Here is an 18299-nt window from a genome sequence, read left to right as displayed (position 1 = left end):
AAGTAGACCATCTCAAATGACTAGATGTAGATGTACACTTGCGAGCCTTTATCAAACAACAGGAGTAAGTGCGTGGTCTGGACATGCTCGTGTCGGAACTCTACGTGGTCTGGTAATGTTTTAGTCACAGCCGCTAAACAGACGTCTAGATCATCTTAACCGACTACCGCGCATGAAACAGGAAATCGGGACAAACAGTCAGCGTCGGCTTGGCGGCGAGTACACTCATAGGACACAGAAAAGTCCTATTCCTGTGGACGCAATGACCAGCGAGCTAGTAGGCCGGAGGGGTCACGCAGGCCAAAAAGGGAAGACAGGGAGTGATGGTCAGTAATTACGTTGAAATTGCGGCCGTGCAAATAGGGGTAGAACTTGGCAACAGCGAAGACTACGGCAAGATAATTCATTTCTGTCAATGTGTACTTACGTTCTGCTTTCGTTAAAGAGTGGCTTGCGTATACGATAACATGTTGGGCGTGGCTATGGAGCTGTACGAGAACCGCGCCGACGCCCACGCCGCTCGCATCGGTGTGAACCTCGATGGCCACAGCTGGCCATAATGGCGTAAAACAGGCTCAGATGTGAGCAGAAACTTCAGCTGTCGGAATGATGAGTCCCATTCCGTTGACCAAACAAACGGAGGGTCTTTTTGCAGGAGGGAAGTGAGGGGATGAGCAATTTGGGCAAATCCCTGAAGAAACGGCGACAATATCAACATAGCCCTGGGAAGATTCTTAATATTTCACATTTTCAGGTTTGCAAAGTCTCGCACAGCAGCAGTCATTTGGAGGTCGGACCGAATACGGATCGAATACCTTCCTGATGCACTCAAATAAAAGCACAGGTCTGCCGTTCACCCACGTGACACTTTTTGGATTTCAAAATTAGTCCGGCGTTTCGAATACAGCCCAGTGAAATTCTAAGCAGCGGATTCTACTCCCGAAATGTCCTTACATAAATGATAATATCATCTAGGTAGCAAAGGCGGACCTCCCACTTCAAACCACGCAGAAATGTGTCCATAAATCGTTCGAACGTCGCTGGTACTTTGCACAGTCCAAAGTGCATTACGTTAAATTCATAAAGTCCGTCAGATGTCACAAAGGCTGTCTTTTCTCGACCCGATGGTGGCATCTAGATCTGCCAATAGCAGACGACAGATGTGCTGACGATAAATGGGAAGCGCATATTGAAGGCAATCTAAGCTATCGTGATAAGTGGAAGAGGGTGCACGTCCTTATTTGTAACTGCGTTTAACTGACGATAGTCAACATGCAATTTTCAAGAGTTGTCCTTCACCAAGATGACCGGGGCTGCCCAAAGACTAGAGGGCGCCCGTATAACTCCTTTCTTCAACATGCCATGGGCCTGTTCGTTAATTGCTCTGCACTCGGCTGGCAATACTCGGTAGGGTTTCTGTCTGATCGTGACCGCATTACCAGTGTTGATCTTATGTGGCATGCGTGAATGTGGCGGAACAGAAAAATCTGCTTCTTGAGCAAAGTCAGACACAGAGGCTTAGGGTTCCAGAACTTGACATAACACATAAAAGGAATTTGTTTATCACCTGGGATATGTTCCCGTTGTAGTTAGGATTCACAAGCTGGTGCGGTTGAGGCGACACAAATCGAATAGTAGGGACCTCGTAGCCGTCAAATGTAATCAATCTGAGGCCGGATGATAAACAAACAGGTTATGATAATATGTTAAAACAGGATGATAAAACAGGGAATAACTCTGAACACCTATTTGACACAGCGAGTGTAATAATGGCTGCGCTCGAAGAATGGACTAAATTCTGAAAACCTATTTGACACAGCGAGTGTAATAATGGCTGCGCTCGAAGAATGGACTACAAATACCTTTCTAAGCATCAACGTACCCAAAGATAAGTACATCCTGTCCCGAGACAAGGGCAAAATCATCAAAGCACATAGTGAATTAACCTTACATTCTACCCCGGTTGAAATAGTTCCCTCATTTAAGACACTTGGCGTAATTTTTTAAGAGAATCTTTATTGGGATGCACATATTAATTACTTGAGAGCAAAGCTATCCTCTGTTGTAGGATTAATATACCGGCATCGCAATGTGCTACCTTGCAAAATAATGATGTTAGTTTATAATGCTTTTTTTCCTCTCCCGACCTAATTATTGCCTTTTGGTATGGGGATCTACGACAAAAGAAAATTTACAAAACCTGCATGTCTTACAGAAAAAGTTCCTCCGAGCCGCAGAGAATGTGCACAGTCGTTACCACACTCATGAGCTGTTTAAAAAATACAATGTAATGCCAGTACAAAGGATTTATGACTACAGGTTGTGTAGAACCTTTAAACAAGAATTAAAAAGGGAAACTTCCTTTATGGGATCTCTAACAAACCTGGAAAAAAAATGTTAAAGCACATAACCTGCGCCATAACGAAGAATGGAAAGTAAATACATACAGATCAATCTATGGAATGCAGACACTTCATAACAAGCTACCTAGGATACTGAATGAATTGCAACATGACCAATTCTCCCTCGAAAAATCTCTTTCAAAGACTTAAATGCACATTTTAGGATCTCACAATTATTTTCTTAGTGTTTTCTGTTTCCTACTTGCTTCGTGCCCAAGTGATGGCAGTGTATAACGTTTTTTTTTTCTTACTCGTTGATTTCATTTTTGTATCAGGTCTTGTGTAGTTTTGCGTAGTGTTTTTGTTATTGTTGATGCGTGGCTTTAATTTTGTATATTGATTGATGTGCTATGCAGTTTATTACTGTTTTGATAAGTTTTTTTTTTCTCATGCTTCATGTTTATTATGCTTCATGCTTGATATTATTCATGCTTCAGTGCTTATCAATATGACTTTAGATTTCTTCTGTGGCCTTCTGTTTTTGGCGACGCTGTGAAATGACCAGTGTACAAGGGGGCCTGTGGCCTCGTCAAGCTGTGTTTGACAGCTTTTTCTGCAGGCCTCCTGCATCTTGTGTATTCTACTTCATGCAAGTAAACAATATTATTATTATTATTATTATTATTATTATTATTATTATTATTATTATTATTATTATTATTATTATTATTATTATTATTATTATTATTATTATTATTATTATTATTATTATTATTATTCTCAGTCCACAAGTGAGCACAACCATCTACGACCTCCACGACGGCACGGGGCACCATAAATGTTTCTTCGAGGCATTGTTCATGTCAGCTTCTAGAACCACAGAGCTCTGCCTGCTCGCTTGGCAGAGCTGTGAACCGGCACAAACAGTGCAGTCATAGAAGTCAACACTATATCGTTGGATGCATAAAATGCGCCGTCAATGCGCTTGCGTGTGAACTCTACAAAAGCAGACAGAATGTTGTGGCGTAGAGAAATTTCGCGTGCTGCGCACTCGACAGTTGCTCCACAATCGTGCAGAAAATCAATGCTGAGAATGGCATCTTGTGTGTCTCGTGCTAAAACTAAAAATTCAACTCGAAACGTTTGGGGCGGGTGGTGGTGTAAAGCTGCCGTCAGAAGCTGGGGAGTCACTGCGAATGGCACCGGAGCGAGGTGGTTGCTGGCGACCTTGAGTACACTCACTGATGTTTTTTGTCCCGGAAAACTGCCCAAAGGCGGGTCCAAGAACGTGAGGCCTGCTGTCATCGGCGCTAATGAAACCGCGCGATGTGCCCGTGGCGGCCGCAGTTGTAGCAAACGTGCGACTCGCGAAAAGCGTATGCGTTGGAGCCGCATGAATTTGACGGTGATTGATATATGGTGGGAGCTGCACGACGCCCCTGCCAATGTGCTAAACCCGAGTGCTAAAAGGTGCAAAGGAGCACTCATTGCCGTAGGGGTAGTGCGGAAGTACTGGCTGCCACCCCCACGAGGCTGAGTGGTCAGCCTGCTGCGGCTGAACTGCGAATTCCGTGTGCACAGGTCGCCTGTTGAAGCCTTGAATGTGCTTGGCCAGCTCTTCACTCATCAGAAAGGCGAGATCATCATGGACAGTGTGGTCAACGCTGGCCACTGTTGAGACGTTGGTGAAGTGTCCAAATTTGAGGTAAAATACACCACATTTTTAGAGCTTCAAATGTACGACAGTACTGGATAACCTCCGCGGTACTGGCTAGGGTTTTTGTGATAAGAAAATTATGAACATTTTCGGCGAGCCCCTTTAAAAGAGCCGTGGTCTACTACCTAAGCTGTAGCGGGTGCAATGACGGCCTACAACAGATAAACATTTGATTTATGAACTGCAGGTTGAAATGCTTGCAGCAAGTCATCGTTTGTGCTGTATTTAGCCTCATCTATATCCTATCTATACTTGTTGTTATATTTTCAATACCAGTAAATGCAATTCACTACGACCAACCTTACAACTCCATAGTACACGCATCTGTTCACGATGCCGTAAAGCTTCAGGGCATCTGTGATGTATATAGATCTCTCCAGGTAACTGTGCTCGTTGGGAAAGGGTCTGATCGGCCTTTCGTCTTTTTGATGTGTAGTCTCATTAACAGTTTGTTATCTCTTCCGAAAGCTTCTCCCATGTAGACAGGTTGTTTTCGTGGTTCTCGAACCAGAGAAGACCTGTGCCGAGCAGAAGACCACATTCGCGAGTTCCATGGCCGAGTCCGAGCGGTTGTATTCGCTTACACGTTTGTAGTGTGTAAATCAGTCCTATACGTCCTCATAGGCCAAACCAGAAAATGTTCTGGGCTCACGCTGATGCGACCAGGAACTGACCGGTATTTGATGCCCGTGGCCTGAGTTGGAAGCAGCTCCAGTTGAGCGCGAAGGGTGGCCTTCTCCGCCGTGGCTTACCATATGCAGTTAGGTTTGGCTCCGGGGAGTCCGGCCAACCGTCTGCTTCGGGGATGTTTGGCACGTTCCAGGACTATTCCGGACGCTCCACCAAGTTGTTACGAAGAATGAGTGTAACGCTTGCAAAATATGCGAGGAATGCATGACAACTAGATACAGTCACAGTAAGGTTTATCCCAGAACCATTCCTCCAGCATCCACCTCGTTCTTTTTTTTTTTTCACATGCACCACACCACGCGGCGCAGCGTAATTGGCGTAACATTATTCTCAAAATTTGAACTGAGAATTGATTCCCTGTCGCAGAATTTCTCTCATATGATTGACTTGCATGATTATTGCTTAAAATAACAGCTTGAAGGGCGAGTTGGTAGCGTGCGCCTGTCTTGGGTTTCTATCTACGTGTTTGTCAACGTTTTGCCGCAGGTGTGGGCACTTTAGCTATTTCTTGTTTGCTGAATACACGCCACTGAGATTAGTAACAACTTAGGGTTCGTAATCCTCAACTTGTTACATTTTCAATCACGTTACCATAGGCTACTGTTGCAATTCTGAAGTTTTTAAAATGTGTAGGTGTTTCAAGTGGAATGCTTTGGTGAACTTTATAGTTTCTTTATATCTATAACGAATACTTCTCATTTCTGATAGAAAATAACCCTGACGTTATCAGTGTGTCTTTGTGTACGTTACGACGGCAAAAATATATTTGCGGCATATTGTGCTGTCGGATCTGGCCACTAGCCCAACTATACTGTTATCTTTTAGGGCCAGTGCACTACATATATAGTGTAACCCAAACAATAACTAGTAGTTCGAACGCACTTCAACATGAATTATTCATAGCAATAAGTTTTGACCTCAAGAAAAAAGGCCTGCAGGCGCGCATTTGAATCCAGTAATCTTTATCGGAGATCGGACGTATGGAATTTGCCGAGTGTGGCCGCAGCAGATTGATCCGCGATATTTTCTGCCACTCTTTAGCCCCTTGCATTGCCTGTCATCGTCGTCATCAGCTTTCAATCCGTGCGTAATGAATCTAAACGCATGGCTATCGCATTGGCCTCTGAGGTACAGCCTCGTCCACTTCTAGCTATAGCATGGTCACTGCTTTCAAAGCGCCATTACGTCAGACCTGTCCGCACAGTAAAGCTAACTGCAGTCTATGTGAAGCCGCACTTCCGGGTCTCTCTATGCTTGCATCGCTTTGCATCGATATGCACTTGGCTTGGATGTAATGTTGCTTTGAAAGCAGTGAGCGTGTTAGAGACAGACGTGGATGACCCTGTACATTATACGGTCTGAAAACATTTAAGTGCGCCACCTCTGAGGTGCCAAGTTACCGATTTTTCAAATACGTATGTGCCTGAACCCATGACCTGAATTCCTAGTTCAGAGCCCAGAACAAAATAAAATATTACATTCTTTAGAAATCTATTTCCCATTTGGCGAAATTAGAAAAATCGGCAACACGTTTTTCACGTCATTTCCGAGCCTCACTAGTGAAACAAATATTCGTACATTAATATAACTTTATTTCTATAAATTACATGTCTGCCGAGCCAGGATTCCATGGTGCGTGAGCGCCGTTTAACAAAGCGCGCGACATTTTTTTGCTAATTTCAGGGGGTCCCGGGAATGGCAGTTAGTAACTAGTGCATACTTGAATAGTAGCACTTCTTGAGTAGTCATAGTGAGTAAGTAGAGTAAAATATACAACATAAATTTTCAAATGGTGGAGTTTCTCTATAGATGCTATGCACCATCCAATGTGTGACAGCCCTCCACACTAGTGTGGTCATTTTCTTCAATGGCGAAGGAAAGCGAGGCCAAGAGTAAGCTGTGCTTTCATACAGGAGGAGGAAGTACCATTCCAAGATTTCGAAATCCTGTTTTGATAATTGAGGCGTTGATGGAACAACGCATGGTGGTCTAACATCACTTGAAGCCGATTGTTCTGTGTCAGGAATATATTTGTTTTACCACTGAAGTGGTCCGTAAACCAAGGTTCTTTTCCACTCGACAAGGACGTTCTGCTTCAACGCCATCATGATCAGATTCCTGTCTTATCGTATCAACAGTCTATGAGTTTCCAAATGTGGAAAATCACTATGCAATTGCGTCATTCATTATATTTCGGGTCACAAGGTTAGTTCTCCACAGGAATAATTATTGCAGCTGAGGTTCCCACAAGGCCATGCAGGTTGAGGTTGCTTTTGTTCTTATTAATACGTGTTAGAATCCATTTTATTGCTCTGCAGGTAGCACAGAGCCAAATGAATAAGAACTATCTTATCTTTAAGGTTTTTACAAACCAAAAAAACGTACTCAACACAAACAATCTAACAGCATTCTCCATTTTAAATGTAGAAACTGCTGATGTGATATACAAACTAGAAACCGAAACCTGAAATCACTCGCTTTATTTTAAAATGAAATGATACGCGACCCGTCCACTAAAGCCTCTGTTACAGTTCCACGGGAAAGTTTCGCGCCTAACAAGGTAACTGGGGTCAGACATTTCCTCGAGGTAAACATTGGAATGCGACAATTTTAGAAGCTGTGTATGTTTCAGAGGGAAAATAAACGATAATAATAATTCGTTTACAGGAATAGAAAGGCGAGGTATCTGTCACACTTGTTTCGATGAATGCCGGAACCGCGTCGTAACGGAAGGGAGGAGGGTGAGAGAGGATTCGTTTACAGGAATAGAAAGGCGAGGCATCTGTCACACTTGTTTCGATGAATGCCGGAACCGCGTCGTAACGGAAGGGAGGAGGGTGAGAGAGAAAGTGTAAAGAGAAAAAAACAGGAGCTGCAGTGGAGGGCTGCGGAGTAATTTCGACCACCTGGGGATCTTTAATGTGCGCTGACATCACACAGTACACGTACGCCTCCTCGTTTCGCCTCCGTCGAAACGCAGCCGCCGGTGATCGGTACCAAATGCGGGTAGTCCGGCACAGCAGAAAATAAATAGTCCGCGCTTTATACAATTAATCAGATATCAGAGCGCAGCCCTCATACGCCCGTTCGGTGTTAGAGCAGCGTCAGCGTTGGTGCTGTTTCTGGTGTAATATAGGGAAGGGGAGCCACGAGCCACAAGGGTCAAGAGAGTCACGAGGCAAAGAAAATTTCTAAGCTTAAAGAAAAATGAGGAGAAAGTGGTGTTAAAAACATTTATTGGGGGCCACTGGGTATTTACAAGGATTGGGCTGGTTCCTGATTCCGGCTGGTGTCCGTCAGGTCGTCCCTGGCAGCGACAGCTTCAGACCAGTGAACCAGCATCTGCTGCGTGGCTGGGTCCGATCTGGAGATCGTGATCTCCCAACCTTCTCGGTACATGAGGCCCGAATGTGGCTGAGGCTTGAATTATTTGCATATAAATATTATGCGATCGAATGTGGCTCTAGATGCGCTATATAATGCGCATGTGGGGTCATATCGTCCCTGGCATGCCAAGGCCAACCAAGCTGGTGTGGGAAAGATGTTGGCTTGTAGCTGTCGCCAGATTATTTAATGGAGTATTGAGAGAGAGGTGTGAGATGAGGGATAGAAGAGTCAATATTCTCTGTAGTGAAGGGTTATATATCATGGTAGGTGGGCAGTATATTCTACGTGCTTCGCCAGTCTTCGGTATGCCCCGCTCGGCTGACGTGCGCTCGAGCAGTTGACTGGGCTGCCTCGTTACTGAGGTTACCTGCATAGCCTGGTACCCAGATGATGTGAATGGGTCGGGGAGCTGTGGAGACAAAGATTAAGTTTTCATGGGCGACTGGGTGTATTTGGCCTCTAGTTAAATTTTGAATCGCCTGTTTAGAATTGCTGAAAATAAGTATGGGAGTGGAAGAGCAGATCACTAGCGCTATGGCTGCCTCTTCAGCCTCTTCCGATGTTTTTGCTTTAGCAGGGGAGGAAACTGTGTGATGGAAGTTACGCGAAAGTACACTGATGGCATATGCCGTGTGGTGATTGTATTGGACGCTTCGGTGTCATTCACCTAGGCTTTATGTAACGCCTTAGCTCGAAGTTCTCGTCGTGTCTTGTGGTGAGCAGGGTGCATATTCTCAGGTAGTGGTTGCATGGTAAGGTTGTCCTGGATGTGTTGCGGTGCTAGGTGGCTATTTCGGAGGGTGGTTCAATTTTTGGAGTATTATCGAGGCGAGGATGTACCTGCCCGTCTCTGTGGAGGAATGTATGCTGATATGAGCGGTACGACGAGCTTTCACTAGTTCTTGGATTGTGTTTTATACTCCCATGTTTAGGAGACGTATCATAGGAGCATGTTTTGGGAGGTGAAGTGCTGCTTTTGTACGCCCTAAAAATGATTGCGTCCACATTTTAAGTTCCGGCCTTTGTAAAATAGACATATAGAAGGAATTAGACCTTTAGGCTGATGACGAACGCTTGCACAAGGCGCCGGAGGCTGTGCTGTCGCATGCCTGTGTGCTTGTTCACTATTCGTTTGATGAGGCTGATAGTTTGAGGTCTGGTGACAGTCAGTTTTGAGAATAGTTCCTTTGTTGAGCCCATTGTGTTATAGGAACATTCACTGAACTCGAACTTGGCTGACCTCGTGTACTGGGAGCTCATCTATGATGATGTGTATGGAGGCCTTTTTTGTTTGATAAGACGGGGGTATGGGTGGAAGAACAGGAGTTCGGATTTGGTGGAGGAGCACGCTGACCAGTGTATGCTGCAGGCGTTGTCACTACGTTAGCTTCTATGTCAATTTCTTCTATGTTTCCTACATTTCCCGTGGCTGCCCAATGGATAATTTCGTCCACATAGAGAGTGCAGGAGAGATTGGGGACTTGGGTTAGTTTTTGGGCCACCAGTATGAGGGTAAATAGGGTAAATAGCAAGGGGGAGAGGACTTATCTCTGGGGTGTTCCGCGATTGCCTAGCGAAAAGGTAGGGAATTCTACAGGAGAGATTTTTAGTTTTGCGGTGAGGTCGCGGAGAAACGCTGTGATATATGAGTGGATTCGTTCTCTGCTCCTAGGCTGGAGAGAGCGTCAAGGAATGAGTCATGTTGTAGATTGTCAAATGATTTCCTGTGACCCAGAGCCAGTAAGGCTCTCGTGTGGTTTCGATATTAGGGATGTAGAATGTGTTCGGAAGTTTGAATCATGATGTCCTGTGTGAATAAGTGGCTTTGGAATCCCAGCATTGTGAGTGGGAAGAGATTGTGCGTATACATGAGGTTTTGTAATTTGTTAAGGATTGCATGCTCGAGAAGCTTGCCCATGCCTGATGTTAGAAAGATTTGTGGGAGGTGGGTTACGTCTAGTGGTTTCTCTGGTCTGGGAATGAAGGTGCCTCTTGCGTATGTACATTCCAGGGAAGAGTACCTGCCTTCTAGTGTTGTTGAGCAAGTCTTTCACAGAATGTACAGTTTTGAAGGTTTTGCAGAGCTTTGTTATTTTCTCCCGTGGCGGACATAGCACGTAGTTTGCGCATGGCTGCTTGCATCGCTTGTTCGTGGCTCTGTTTCCGACTCGCCTGAGCGATTATCTTTGGCTTGTGAGCAAACAAGAATTCTTTGTAACTCCAGCATCCCTCAAATTATTTACCCCAATCTGCCGCAAAAAAGCTGCAATGAGCGTGCTCAAAATTCGCGCATTATGGAGTAGAGTAGCCCTCCTTAAATTTTGTTTCATGACCAGAAGCACAAACATCCCAACTGCAAGAATCCAATCAAATATTGCTTTCTGATTTGTGACCAAATTAACATCCCTATCAGGCCCCACCTTGTTAGGCTCGCACATAATTATAAATAAATCTGTTCGTGGCATTTTACCATAATGCAAATATAAACAAAAATGTGGTATCGGTCATAGGTTGGTTCATAATGGTTGCTGGCCTGGAGTATACGTGCGAAATATATTTGGTATGTTAGTATTTGCTGCTTCTTTAGAAGCAAAGGATTAAAGTGACAGCTGCCGATAAAAAGTGGGAGCACACCTTACAAGAGTGTAACGTTCTTCAAAGTAAGGCATACGTTGCGGGGACACAATGAAAAGACATACAGATTTGCTCTCCTTTTTCTTTCACTTTACATGTTTATATCAAAACTATCATAAAAGAAAAACTGTATAAATCATTGCAGAAAAAAACGTAATGACATCGCATGTAATAATAGAAGATTTACCTTTGAAAGATTTCGGTATCGGATATCAATGAATGCATCTGATGTATCTGTGACTTTACGGACTGACTGTGAGTAGTAAGCTTGAACGTCAATAAAGTAGATCGCTGCCAAGAAAATCGTTCGAACTGCTGCCTTCATTCTGTTCTTCTGGTTCGTAATACTTAGGCAGACTTTAGGCAACCCGGCGTAGGTATGACATGCTGCTGGTGTAGTGACGAGGTTTCCAAGGTTCGATAATTTGACTCTGTGAGAGAGAAAGAATTCATCACTATTTTGTGCACATCTTTATTGGTCTTATCTTAAATTTAAAGACACGCTGCAGCGCCGCTGTAGGCAATTTCAAGTATATCTGACTAGGTATTTTCTAGTTAGTGCTCGTGTATGTAACGGGAATTCTGTTGCAGTTAGCATGAAATCAGATTCATGTTACGTGCGTCTACATATACTGACGTGCTAACGAAGCAGTATCATTCCGCACATTTTCTAGGATCAAGCATGTAGAGAGTGCACAACTTACGCGCTGTCAGTTGAAATACTTTCAGCACCAAGCGAAGTCATATTGCTTGTTGAGTACAAAGACTGTATTTATAATATGATTGCTTATCTGGATCTACCTAATATCATGCTGATATTTTGTAGCAAACATCAACGAGCACACATCATTAAAGAGAACGTGACGCGAATTTGGCTTTAATTATTCCCTAAATGATTGTCATATTTTGCAGAGGCGATAATTTTTATTATCTATTTTGGAGAGGCGATAATTTTTGTTATCTAGTTTCGCGTTCCTAATAATTATTTCAGATAGCGTTGCTGCCACATGTCTGCACTGTTAGAGCATGTTCTATGGCATACGGGAGATAAAATCTGAATACCATTTCAAAAAAAAAATTATTTCAGTGACTTTTACATTGACATATTACCTATACCCATGGTTTACGAACAAACTGATATAAAATGGATCATCTGTGTAAAAGTAAGTGTTCATTGACAACTTGACTTATCGTTCAAGGTTTTCGCCTCACAAGAAACAAAATATTTATATTCGCATCATACTGCCACGTTGTCGCTACAATATATGAGCAAGCGAAAATAGCCACCATCACAGGCCATCAAAATAGTAAAAAGTCACTAGTTTGTTATAACATGCCGAGCGTGTATCTGGAGCCAGCTGCATGACATTCGCACCATCTTCCAACCGTATACAGCTAAATGCTAAAAGCGCCCTTCAGGAGTTCCTATTCCTTCCTAACAAAACCGACAATGTCGATGTCATTAAAATGTAATGGTTCCCAGAGTGCGATTCAGGGAATTCAAGAAGCACTTTTTGTTGGGCCAGTTGGTGCAGCATTTTTCAAAAATGGTCCAAGCGCTAACAACACATTCACATGGAAGAAGACATGGACAAGCGCTCACTGACAACAGACTTTTGTTGAAGGAAAACACTCATTATATAGGCACAAGATGGCGGCACTAATCAGAGGCAGCAAACATCAAAAGGTGAAAGGACCATAAACCCAATAAAAGACAACTGGCATAAAAGTGATAAAAACTGTTATGATCGGATGGATAGGCTAAAAAACGATGGTTCTCAAAAAACAAACTGATCTATGACACGTGGTATGTAGGGCCAGATGGAACATGAAGACAATCGCAAAAAAAATGAACAAAAAATTTAAAATCACAAAAACATTTCAGACAATCGACTAAGAGGAAAATATTTCGAGCGCCCTAGTAATGAAGATATTAGTTATCCAACTCATCAGGCATACGCATCTTATTGGGATTCTAACTTTTTTGCGCGAAAATTCAACTGCGCCCTTCTAAAAAAGAGAACTCACTCTGATACAACACTTTCGACGGTTCGTTAACGCAATCTAGACCTTTCTTTTTTATGACGAAGGCTTCTTTAGCTCACGAGCTACATTGTCTCGGTTTTATAGCCAGTACGGAAGTTTCTTGCCCAAACGACGCCAAGACACTCCTGCTCAATGATGCTGCAGTTGAGTGTCTCTGATGTCAGAGTGCAACTGGTAAACACAATTCTCTTCTGATAAGCGATATCACGCTGCGGAAGGACGCCGGCGATACCAATGCCGCCGACATCGGTGTGGAGAATGGAGGCAGCATTGTCATCGAAGTGAGCGAAGACAGGGTTTGAAGTGAGAGCATTCTTGAGGGTTTGCAAAGCTTCCTCGCATTATTCGAACCAAATAAAACCAATGCGGTCTGTAAGAAGCTGATGTTTAGGTGCAGCAATTAGAGCGAAATTGCGAATAAAACGCCGAAAGGATGAGGATAGGCCGAGGAAACTACGAAGCTGTTTAGTCGCTGAGGGCGCGCAAAGCTCAAAACTGCGGCAAGCTTGTCAGGGTCGCGACGAATGCAGTCGCTGCTACGAGGCGGCCTAGAATTATGGCTTCTTTTTTTTTTGCGATATTACACTTGTTTTTGCTCACTTGGAGACCGCCGGATGCCAAGCACGGTAATGCTTGATGAAGGCGGCATAAATGATCAGAAAACGTCTCAGAGAAGACAGTTATGTTGTGCAGGTAGCACAAGTGGATTTTCCACTTAAGCCCTTGAAGAACAGTGTCAATGATACGCTCAAACGTAGCGGTGACATTGGAATGTCCAAAAGGCACGGCATTAAATTCGTAAAGTGCATCGGGAGTAGCGAATGCAGATTTTCCTTGTCGGCTTCATGCACTGGAATCTGCTAGCAACCGCAATGCAGATCCAAGGTGGAGAACTATTCGACGCCCTGAAGGCAGTCGAGGGAGTCTCAATCTGTGGCATAGGATAAGCGTCTTTGCGAGTGATTTGTTAAGCCCATGGTAATCAACACAAAAACGCACTGACCCGTCCTTTTTCTTTTTAACCAAGACGACCGGTAATGGCCAGGGGCTGGCTGAAGGCCGAGAATAATGTCTCGTCAGAGCATATCATTCACATTATCTTCGATGATTTTACGCTCTCATAAACACGGTAAGGAAGACAGCCAATAATAGAACTACCTGGGGTAAAGATGCGGTGCTTTTCAGCAGAATCTCGGCCCAAGGCCTCAGAAGTGACGTCAAAGGACGCTTGGTATTTGCGAAGTAATCTCTTCAATGCATGGCGCTAAGAAGCAGGGAAGGCCGGATTGATGGTGCTGAAGATAACAGACAACGAAGCATCGGAAGAAGGTGCTGGTGAGAAGAGGGAGCGGTAAGGGCGGTGATGGGCACCGGCTGAATGTCCAAGGCACAAGAAAAACAGGTCCCTTTGGTCAGCACTACAGTGTCAGGGGAATTGTTAAAAGCAGCGACAAGCGCTACGCGTCTACAAACCGAACAAGACTTGGTGGTAAGGCGATTCCGCGGGTGAGAGGGCGAGCACAGGTGCGATGAGCACATTCCAGTTATCAATAGTGTTATAAGTAAGCGCGATAAGCTGTTCGCATCCAGGAAGCAAAATTGATCCACTAGCGACAGGCAGGCAATGTCGGGGCACGGGCTCATCAGAAAATGGAGGACCTTGCCACGATACGAAATGCTGGCTGATGCGGCAGACAGAAAATCCCAGTCAAAATAATAGAGTGAGCGCAAGGAGACATCACGGCAAATTGTTCTTGGTGGCGGAAATAGTCAACAAAAATTCGCACCAACACTTAGCAGAAGGCCGAATGATTTCACCATTAGCTCCACGAAGTTCAAGTCCATCGTAAGGCGTTTTCACTTTTCTCAAGCGTTAACACAACTTAGTAAATATCAAAGAAACAGCGGCGCCAGTGTCGATCAAAGCCTCAACATGTAAAGCTTCAATCTAAACTAAAATCATTGGAGGAACGTTCCGAAGGAGCTTTTTTATGGCCGAAGAACTGAGTTTTCCCCGGTAAAAGAACAGTGGTTAGTTTTTCGATAGGAGGGGGGCATCAGAGAAGCCTGGCGAAACGACGAGGTTCAGCCACGAAAAGGCAATGAAGAACGACGTCTGGAAGGCCGGTAACCATGAGACGCTACGGAACTTTCTGGAGGGGGTGATGAACGTCGGTGATGCTCAGGGCATGAACGGTGGTTATAGTTTGATAAGTGGTTAGAATAATTTTTTCCAGCGAGTCGCCGCCGGGACGTTCAGTTTGGAGTCTGCGATGACAGAAACAGGAAATACGGTCCCGGTATAGCCGCAGTAATAGCAAAAAGGATGGGCTTGGCGCCTGATGGGATAATATGACGGCGCCGTTGCAGGTGGGCCTGTGCGGCGACATTGAGCACTGGGAGGCACCGGTGGTTTAGGCGCTTCAAATGCAGGCGGAAAGGATGCGATCCGGGCGTACGTAGGCACAAGCAAGTCGTATGGGCGGCCGGCGGTGGGGGGAAGACGTAATGCAGGCAAACTCTTATTTTATAATGCTGCGCAGGCCGGCACTCGGAGGATGTGGCTCAGGTGCGGAGCGGCACCAATCATGTTGAGCTAGAAGATTTTCATGAATACGTCCGTGTATAAACACAAGGAGGTCGAAGGCTTTGGTATAATTGAAGGAAGACTGATCAGGCTGGAGGCGGATGGACTGAAGCTCATCCAGTTGTTGACAGGTCGAGATGACTGCTTCGACGGTGGCACAGTTCCGCGCGGCCATGGCGTCGAAGGCGAGTAAGTCACTGCCCTTGATGACGTGCTGGACCCACTTGACCTCTGTCATGGTGTCATTTACACGCCTTCAAAGCGCGAGGATAAAGTATAAGTCTTACCGGATCGCTGAAATCGAGCATCCAGCTTCTTAGCGGATTCCGTTCGAATAGCAGGAGAGCAGAACATCTCGCGTAACTCTTTCTTGAATGTGACCCTGTCGAGAATTGTCGACTCGTGGTTCAAAAACCAAGTTGTGGCCAATCGGTCAAGTAAAATGGCGCGTTTATATGTTTGAGGGAGTCGTCCCACATGTTGAAGGCCCTGACGTAGTCGTAGTTGTCAAGCCAGTAATCAGCGTCGCCGCCGCGTAGACCGGCAAACGTCTGGGGTCGCGCTGACGGCTGTTCGCAGTCGAAATAGTAAAGGGCGCTGGGGTGCAGTGGGAAGAACACAAAACATCGGCGGTCTCCTTTTGGGTTATGACGATGGTGGTTGCAGTCCAGCGGCGACCGGAACAAAGCTCTACGTAGATGCAGGTGACGAGGCAGCGGGGAAATTAAGACGCACATCCACCACTTGTAAGCACGAGCTGGATGGATCAGGTTTATTAGAAACCTGAAGACTGGGTCGCACACCGAGGCGAATCACACTGAGTGATGACAATGAATCTCTTCAAAATAGAAGGATAAAGATGAAGCAGCACGTGCACCCGTGTGAAAGATTAGGCGCCATACATCGCTCACAATATGTTAACTCTATCTAGATTCAGTCATCGATGCTGCTGAGATATCGAATGAACCAACCTAAATTTTCAATGGCAAATAATCAACAGACCATATAATATTAAGTTCTTGCAAAATCATCGCATCGCCTCTTACCTGCATCAATCCGTAGAAATAAACAAGTTTGTTATTGTCATTTTTGTCATTTCCTTATCACCTAGGTGCACCTTGTTAGCAACTGTGCATCATGTGCTGCTTTGGCTGAGGCCTTGGACGGCAGAAACGGCGGCATCTGTTGCGGTTTACTCGACGCGGTATGTTTTTATCGGCTGCCCTTCTCTCACCTCCCTTAGGAATGTTTGCCGATGTATCTTGTTATCACGTGTAATGCATGCGAAGAATCCGAAATAAGCATTCGGAAAAGTATTCAGAGTAGAGAAGAGTTGACAAATGCATGTGAACATGACTAGCCAAGCTCTTTAATCTCTGAGAGCTTCAGTTATGTAAGATGGAGAGCAGTGCAATTCTACCGGTCGCATAACTCTAATGTACCAGGAATGTTCTCATAAAAAGCATTGCTTCCATTTCTTCGTGAAATGCACCCCGGGGTATTGTAGATGTTTTCTTGAGGATGAAATGATGTAAGTTTTGACCTTTATTAAAATCCCAAAATTAAACTTTAGGTTTTACATAATGCGTGGTGAGTTGGTGCCTGGTTTAAAAAAAAAGCGATGAGAAAATAGACGTTGAAGAGAGTGGTATGAGGTATGCGAAACATTCAACTGTATAGGGTTTTCATGACACAATGAATTATTGCCAAAGCGGGCGTGCTCAGAGGTGAGGAACTCCAGTTGCATACGAGCAGAAAGAAAAGCATAACAAAGCTTCACAAGAACGTGTCTGAGCACATATCTACAAATACGCTTTCTTTTTTGTAACTTGCAACTGAGTGTGTTCCTGTGCAGTTTCTTCCGCAATTTTAAAAGCGGGTAATGCATTTTAAACCTGTTTCTGCTTCCCTCTGCTTCACTTCGCATATATTTTTTTGTTGTAGCCATAATTGTCATGCGCTTGCGCTATGACACGAGGAAACTCCTGCCCTGGATATTTCTTAGAAAAGCACAAAAACTGAGTTGATGTTACAAACGGGAGGAGTTTTCCACGCTCCCGTCCATTTCAGTATAACGGAAGCGCAGCTAAAGGCTTCTTCATTCTGGGATTAAATGAATAAAATAGCACATAGGCTTCGTTTTCGCACTGCAGCAATGAAAATATTTAGCATGGGCCAAACCTCCAGGTGGAGGGAATATTAATTTTGTGGCAGTAGTGACTGCAAGTCTGACAAGTTAGCAGGAATGACCCAGTACCAAAACTTGCCCTGAATGTCTCGCTAATGCTGCTGAGCTCTCATCTTTTCTGTTTGGAGCAGTGACTCTGCTGTTAGCTTTGCGTAAATCATAAAAAAGTATTTCAAATCTCCGTCACGCCAACGCAGCGAATGCTGTACGGAGGAAGAAGCAGTGAGAAATAAAGACTCTTGCTTCCGGAATCGCAGATGGTCTGTCACACACAAGTGCGTAGCTAGTACTAGAACATGGGCACGTTACGAAAACAGTTCATTGTCGTCGTCATGTGATCACTGAAACACCTAGAGGCACATAGCAAAGCTTCTTTATTCAGGTCCTAAATGACCAAAATGGAACAATTGCTGGCTTTTTGTATAGCTGCGATGAAATTTCTCTAACGCGACCAAGCTTCCAGGGTATGGGTAGTTCAATGTAGTAACGCACTTATTGTACGACGTCTTATTGGCGTCTAAACCCAGAGCCGGTCTCCCGGATTGTAATATACGTCGCGTCGCGGCACCTTGTAGCGCCTGTAGCCGATGCGTTCTTGCTATTTCATGCACGTGCCGGAAAAGACGACGGGCTTCCTTTGCGGGCTGGAGGTAGGCCGCGACATAGATGTAGTCCTCAGCTGTGATGTGAGCGAGAATTACGCTTAGT

The 18299-nt window shown here is 44.6% G+C and overlaps 1 long non-coding RNA gene across 1 annotated transcript in view; it reads right to left on the bottom strand.

Moving 5' to 3' along the window:
- Window positions 1-16573, bottom strand: part of LOC146188513 (uncharacterized) — a 29621-nt gene extending 13048 nt beyond the window's left edge. Inside the window, exons 1-2 of the long non-coding RNA XR_014707217.1 lie at window positions 16450-16573; window positions 10958-11201 (exon numbers count right to left, since the gene is read on the bottom strand). This is a non-coding gene — a long non-coding RNA (uncharacterized LOC146188513). The remainder of the gene's footprint in view (window positions 1-10957; window positions 11202-16449) is intronic.
- Between the last annotated feature and the right edge of the window lie 1726 nt (window positions 16574-18299).

The sequence above is a fragment of the Amblyomma maculatum genome, chromosome 5 (assembly GCF_055883805.1).
Source record: "Amblyomma maculatum isolate TAMU_Amacu chromosome 5, ASM5588380v1, whole genome shotgun sequence".
NCBI lineage: Eukaryota > Metazoa > Arthropoda > Arachnida > Ixodida > Ixodidae > Amblyomma > Amblyomma maculatum.
The sequence above is the reverse complement of the archived record's forward strand: the minus strand, read 5'-3'. Positions and strand labels throughout refer to the sequence as shown.